The following is a 6,986-nucleotide window of genomic DNA, read 5'->3' on the forward strand; positions in this document are numbered from 1 at the left end:
CCTCCTGACTGGTCTCGTTCCGGCCATCCCCCTCCCATAGTTAATTCTCCACACAGCAGTCAGAGTTGTCTTTGGAAACATGAGTCATATCCTGTCACTCACCTGCTCAAATATCTCCAGTGGTTTTTTCATTTCATTTATACTAAAAGTATGGGGTGGCCTGGTTTCACTGTGTCATTGACCTCATCTCCTTTCACTCTCGCCCTCTGGACTCTGATGCATCAACTTTGGCTCCAAACACTCTCGGTGCACTCCAACCTCAGGGCCTTTGCACTTGCTATTCCCTCATTGGGAATGTTTGCTTTCATATGGCAGCATGACCTGCTCCTTACTTCTCAAATGTCTTACCTGCTCAAGTGTCACCTCCTTGGAGTGATTGTCCCTGATCAGTCTATATAAATCAGTACCCTATTATCACTCTCTTTATCCCACTTATTTTGCTTTATTTCTCCTCAAAATATTTATCACCACCTGCCACATTACCTTCTTATTCTTGTCTTCCCTGGGAAAGCAGGGAGTTTGTCTGTTGTGTGTACTATCACATCCTAGAACGTGCCTGGAATATAGCAAGCAATCAATAAATATTTGATAAGTAAATGAATTAATAAGAAGTGTCAATAAATGCATGTTTTCAATCTCCAGATAGAATTTGGAAGCTGAATTTCATATTCCACATTAAATTCTATGCAGCTGCCCCTCCCAAATGCCTCCTTAGTCAGTAGGAATCGGTGTTTAAGTATCTTTCTCTCCCACTAAATTGGAGCTCCCCAGAGGAATTCTCAACGCCTTGCAGCTTGTAATTTGGAGGCTAATGCTGCATTTCTCCAGATAGTCACAGCCTTTCATCAAAGTTATCACCTTCCTTTGACCTCTTCTCCCAGGGGTCACTGTCTTGTGCGTTCTTAGAAGCATTTTTGGAATCCTCTGGTCTTTATCCTAACTTTCTGGGTTTTACCCTGCTGCTCATCTACCTTGTGCTCTCAGTTTCTACTTGAATCAAATCTCTTCTTGGTAAGAAGGCAAACAGGTTTGGGGGCTTCTGGACTGAGCCCCCCAAAGAACTTGTGTGGTTTATTCATGCATTGCATACACAAGCACTATTTATTTTTAATGGTGAAAAGTCATCAAGAATGGACAGAAAAGAAGAAGGCCCAGGGGATTAAGCAACAGAAGTGGGTGACTGCAAATTCCTTTTTTAAATTCTATCATCCACTCCCTGTATGACCTTGAGTTTTCAAGACTTATCACAAATACAGAGAACCTCAGATAACTCAGATAACTTCCTAGGGCTATTTTGAACAATACATATTAATTGCTTAAATCATGCAGCGATTGCAAATCATTCTGTAAATGCAGAGCTGTGTATATACTAAGTGATTCTTTGTGACTTATTAAGTAAATGGAGAGCAAATTATTTTTTTTTCTATAGAAGCACTAATAAATATTAAGCCTTCATTGTGCACCAAACGCTTTGCTTAGATTATCTCACTTTATTTCTCCAATGACTCTGAGTTGTTAATTCTTGCATTTCCCCCATTTTAGAGACAGTGACGGTGAAGCACAAAGAAGTGAAATAACTTCCCAAAGCCTTAAAGCCAGAAGGAGCCAGCATTGGGACTCTGCTCATCCACCTTCAGTGTCGCTCTTATCCACTCTGTCACAAAGCCCACCTAAGTCTGGAAGTCTCTCAAGCCACTGCAGGAAAGTTTTGGTAAGCTGGGCATGGTGTACACACACCTCTGATTAGGAGGCTGAGGCAGGAAGACTTTAAGTTCAAGGTCAGCCTGCGCAACTTGGTGAGACCCTGTCTCAAAATGAAAAATAAAAAGGACCAGGGGTGGAGCTCAGTAGTACAGCACCTGGTACTAGGGAGGGAAATGTTTTGGTAATTCTCTTACATTAAAATATTTAGTCCATTGGATGAAATAATAATATATAGCTAAACTCTTATTGACCTATGTATAATTACATCTATTAAGCCATTTAATCCTGACATGATCCTTAAACTGATGGCTCTATTATTCCCAGTTTACAGATGAGTCATAGAGATGTTAAGAGATTATCCAAGGTTATACAGCTAGCAAGTGACAGAGCTAGCTTTGAACCCTGAGCAGTCTGGGCCTAGAGTTCATGCTCTTTATTGATAGATATGCCCTATCAATACAGATGCTCCTCAGATTAGCGTGGGATTTGATCCTGATAAACTCATCACAAGTTGAAAATATCACAAGTGAAAATGCATTTAATATACCTAACCTACTGAGCACCCTAGCTCAGCCCAGCCTACCTGAAGCATGCTCAGAACACTAGCCTGAGTGTTAGCCTGCAGTGAGGCAAAATCATCTAACACAAAGCCTACTTTATAATAGGGTGGTGGCTGTCTCATCATTTATTGAAAATGGTAACTTTCAGTACAAAACAGAATGGGTCCCTGCCATTAGCATATGATCAACATACATCAAAGTACAGTTACTAGTGAATGCATATCACTTTTGTGCCATCCTAAAGTAAAAAATCATAAGTCAAACCATCATACGTCAAGGAAATGACTTGTTACTGGAAATGTAGAGCAGTATATGGGGTCCTCTAAAGCACTCAAGTAGACTTGGCCACTAAATGAACTGTGTGACCTTGGGTCTCGGTTTTTCATCTGTAAAAATGGGCCTTCTCCACTGATATCGACAGTTGTCTAATTCTGTAATTTAACACGTCGGCATTTCTTGGGAGAATAGTCATTGTAGTTTCAGAGATGAGTGAGAAGCAAAGATCATGGTTTTAGGAATTCAGAAAGAGGCAGGATGGCTACACAGGTTTGGAATTTCACTTGGTGTCTGGGGATGCTTGAATCCAGACGTGCTCCTGAGATTTCAGGAGATAGAGCCAGTTGGCAGGGGTAGAGAAGAGGGTTTAGATTCTAGGGAAATGAGAACTGATGGTCAGTACAGGGAGGTCTAAGTATAGAGGGGCCCTGCGGGGTCTACCTAGAGCAGAAGATGAGACTGGAGCAGGACGGACCACAGACTCATAGACCACACTGGCCTGGGGATTTGTGAATTTAGATCTCTTACTGGGAAAAGGGTAGTCACAACTCCATGATTCTCAAAACCTCCGTTTTCTACTAGAGCCAGTCTATAGAGTGCACAGAGGTTTTGATCTGAGACAGTCATGGGTGTGAATTCACCCCTGCCACTTTTAACCTCGTGATCCTGTGTCAAGGCCTTCATTTTCTCTCTGGTAAGGATCACATAGACACCCAATATGGAATCAATAAATGCTGTTCCCTCCAGCAGGCCTGGGTTACTTCTCTTCTCACCCTCATCCCAAACCTAAGAAAAGCAAAACCTAACTAACTCAGCAGTGATGAAAGTCTTTGACCTTGAAAGGAACGGTAGCCCTGTTGCCCTCGTAGGATATTATGGTCTGGGTATGGTGGCCCAGGCCTGGAATCCTAGCAACTTGGGAGCCTGAGGCAGGAGGATCTCAGGTTTAAGTCCAACCTGGGAAACTTAGTGAGACCCTGTCTCAAAGTACAAAATGAAAAGGACGGGGGAAGGAGCTCAGTTGTAGAATGTCCCTGGGTTCAATCTATAGTGACAAAAAAAAAAAAAAAAAGGTTTTTCTTAAAGGAGCTTGTGCTCTCTCCCTCTTTTTTGCATCTAGTCATGAGGTTAATGGGCTCCCGCCATGCTGTGCTGCCTCACCACAGGCCCAAAAGCAGTGGAGTCAACTGACTAGAAACACTATGTAGGGGCTCAAAAAGTGCTAATCTCTATTTTAACAGGCCTGGATTGCTTCTCTCCCCGCCCCTGCCTCCAAACTGTGAGACAAAATAAACCTTCCCTCTGTTTAAGTTGGTTTATCTCAGATATTAGTCATAGAAATGGAAATTTGACTAACACAGGAGAGTTCCTCTTCTGTTCCCTCACCACTGCCCTGGGCAAGGCCAAGTGTTCAAACTGCTGGGCAGAGGCTGGTTAACTTCCCTGGAGAGGGCAGGGCATGGGGAGGAGCCTCTACTGCAGAGCTCCAGGGATGGGAGGCAGACGGAAGAAGAGCAGCTTACACATTACTCCAAGGGAAAAGCAGGATGAGGGAAGAGTGTCACATGCACAGATGCAAAAGAGTAACGTTGAGAGCCACAGCCCAAAGGGGCCCCAGCAAACTTCCAGCTGCCAGCAAACTTCCAGCTGCCAGCTGATGACTGGCTCACAGCGGCCCCAGCAAACTTCTAGCTGCCAACTGATTGGCTCCTCTGCGGTGATGCTCATTGGGCTGTTTCCCGGCCCTTTCAGACCACGGAGCTGCTCATTGGGGGACTTTTTTGGCTCCGCCCACGCGACCCAGCCAATTGGCCTCAAGAGCAGGAGGAGTGGGGGAGGTTGAGAGGCTTGTGGGAAGTCGGTGGTGGCAGTTGGGCTCTGAGAGGATTCCTAAAGAGCTGTGTGGTGTGGTGTGTGTGTTCTAAAAGTTCGTTTCTTTTGACAAGTGGCTCCTGAATTGTGCCCAGCCAGACTGCAGCAAAGTAAGTTACAGAATTTGGAAGAACGAACCTGTGTTAGTTTCCTATTGTTGCTATAACAAATGGCCACCAACCATGGTTTAAAACAACATGGGCTGATTATATCGCAGCTCTGGAGGTTAGAAATCTAAAGTGGGTTAGCAGGACATCATTCCTTCTGGAAGCTCTAGGGGAGAATCTCTTTCTTTGACTTTTCCAGCTTCTAGAGGCTTGGTTCCCTGGCTGATGGCTGTCAATCACTCCTACCTCCACTTCTGTTCTCTCCCCTGATGAACTTTTCTGTTCCCTCTTAAAGCCCCCTTGTTTGCATTGGGCCCTTCTAAAGATACTGTCTCCCCATCTCAGTGTCTTTAGTTAAAACACAAAGGCAAAGCCCCTCTGTCATTTTAAGACATTCACAGTCTCCAAGGATAAGGACACAGACATCTTCAAGGGATCGTTATGTAGCCTTCCACATTATCTAAGTTTTGGTATTCAGAAAATTGCCTCATCCTCTTTGACTTGGTGACCTCAAACAACTTGCTTCTCTCAGCATTGCCATCTTCAGCTAGGAAGTGGCAGTAGCCATATTCTACTTGCTTCCTTTCCATGAGGTTCCATAGGGGCCACTCTATCAAACATCCACTACTGTAGAACAGGCGCGCGGTGGGGTGGGGCTGGAAGAAGATGCTGGGACTCCTAGCAGCTGTCGAGTGACGAGTTCCTAAAGAAATAGACTTGGGGATGGACATATGTGCAAAGGACAAGCATTACTGGGTGCTCTTAGGATAGACACCTGTGAGGGTATAAGGGAAGCAGGATTGGGTAGAAAGACCAGTTGAGCTCCCATGGAAATGCAGCAAAGGTGTAGGGGATCTCAGAGTTGGCTCAAGTTAGGGTGACAGGTGAGGCTTTTACATCCTCACATCAGCTAGTCATTATATGTGAGTTTCCTGAGGGAGGGGCAGGAGGTTGGCCAAGGTGGCTGCCTCATAATGGGGCAGTCACTTGGAGATGATATGACCCACACTCTCAGCAGCTGGGGGATTGCATGACCCAGCCATGCAGCAGGGATCTTGGGAGAATCCCATGACATCCCCTGTAGCAGCTTGCCCTCTTGACTTATTAAATAAAGACCAGAGAGAAAATAGATGGCAACCATCCTCCTGGGCCATATACGTCAGAGGCTTAGGGCTTGCACTCCCACTAGCAGGTAAGCTTGACCTCAGGTCCCTTCTCCCTGTGTGGGACTTGGGGCAGGCCACTCAACCTCTCACCTCAACTTCTTCATCTCTCAATTAGGGGAAACATTAGTAGTTATCTTTTATCACTATTGTAAGGGTTAAAAATGTAGCACAGAACATGGGCTGGGTTCTTTGTCTCATGAATTTGAAGAATAAAATCCATGGACACAAGGATGAGAGCAAATGAACAGCTCTTATTAGAGAAAGCAGAGCTCCCAAAGAGGGAGGGGTCCCAAGAGAGGGATTCTGAAGAGTGGCTATTGTTTGGGGGTTGAAGGAAGTCAGCTCCCTGCCCAATCCTGGGGAAGGCATTCAGTGCCCAGGAGGTATTCATACAGCCTTGAGTACAAACAAAATATCAATCAGGCATTTTTCCTTCTTTGGAGAGTCATGGACCCCAGTCACATAGGTCTTGATTTTTTAAAAAATATTTATTTTTCAGTTATAGGTAGACACGATATCTCTATTTTTTTTTAAATTTTTATGTGGTGCTGAGGTTTGAACCCAGTACCTCATGCATTAGAGGAGAGTGCTCTACCTCTAGGCCACAACCCCAGCCCCATATAGGTCTTGATTTTTTTCTTAGCAAAACTCTGTGGGTGCTGTTTGTGCTCTACTGCCCAGGAGGTCACCCAGGGACCCATCTCCCTATCCTTCCAGACTTGTCTCTTCCTCCTAATGTCAAAAGGATAGTCAATGTTGCTGGGCGCAGTGATGCACATGTAATCCCAGCGGCTCAGGAGGCTGAGGCAGGAGGATCGTGAGTTCAAAGCCAGCCTCAGCAAAAGTGAGGTGCTAAACAACTCAGTGAGACCCTGTCTCTAAATAAAATACAAAATAGGGCTGGGGATGTGGCTCAGTGGCCGAGTGCGCCTGAGTTTAATCCCCAGTAACGCCCCCCTAAAAAAAAAAAAAAAAAAAAAAAAGGATAGTCAGTGTAGAATTCTACCATAAAATTACCATGAGTGGAAGGTTCAAATGTGCTTACCACCAATTTACAATCCCTTGCCTTCTCATCCTTTTTGACCCAAACCCAGATATTTATATGCTGTGAAATGGAAAGGAAAGGCAAGAACCTTACAAGAACATGCACCATGATATAAGACCAGGAGCAAAGTCAGAGACAGGGAATTGAGGTTGGGATGGGGGAGAAGATGCTAAGAGCACTCAACCTGGAGCAGTATTGTCTAGGTGAGACACCCAGGTGCATTGTCTATGTGAGACATCCAAAAAACACAAGGAGT

This window comes from Ictidomys tridecemlineatus, chromosome 9, assembly GCF_052094955.1.
Source record: "Ictidomys tridecemlineatus isolate mIctTri1 chromosome 9, mIctTri1.hap1, whole genome shotgun sequence".
NCBI lineage: Eukaryota > Metazoa > Chordata > Mammalia > Rodentia > Sciuridae > Ictidomys > Ictidomys tridecemlineatus.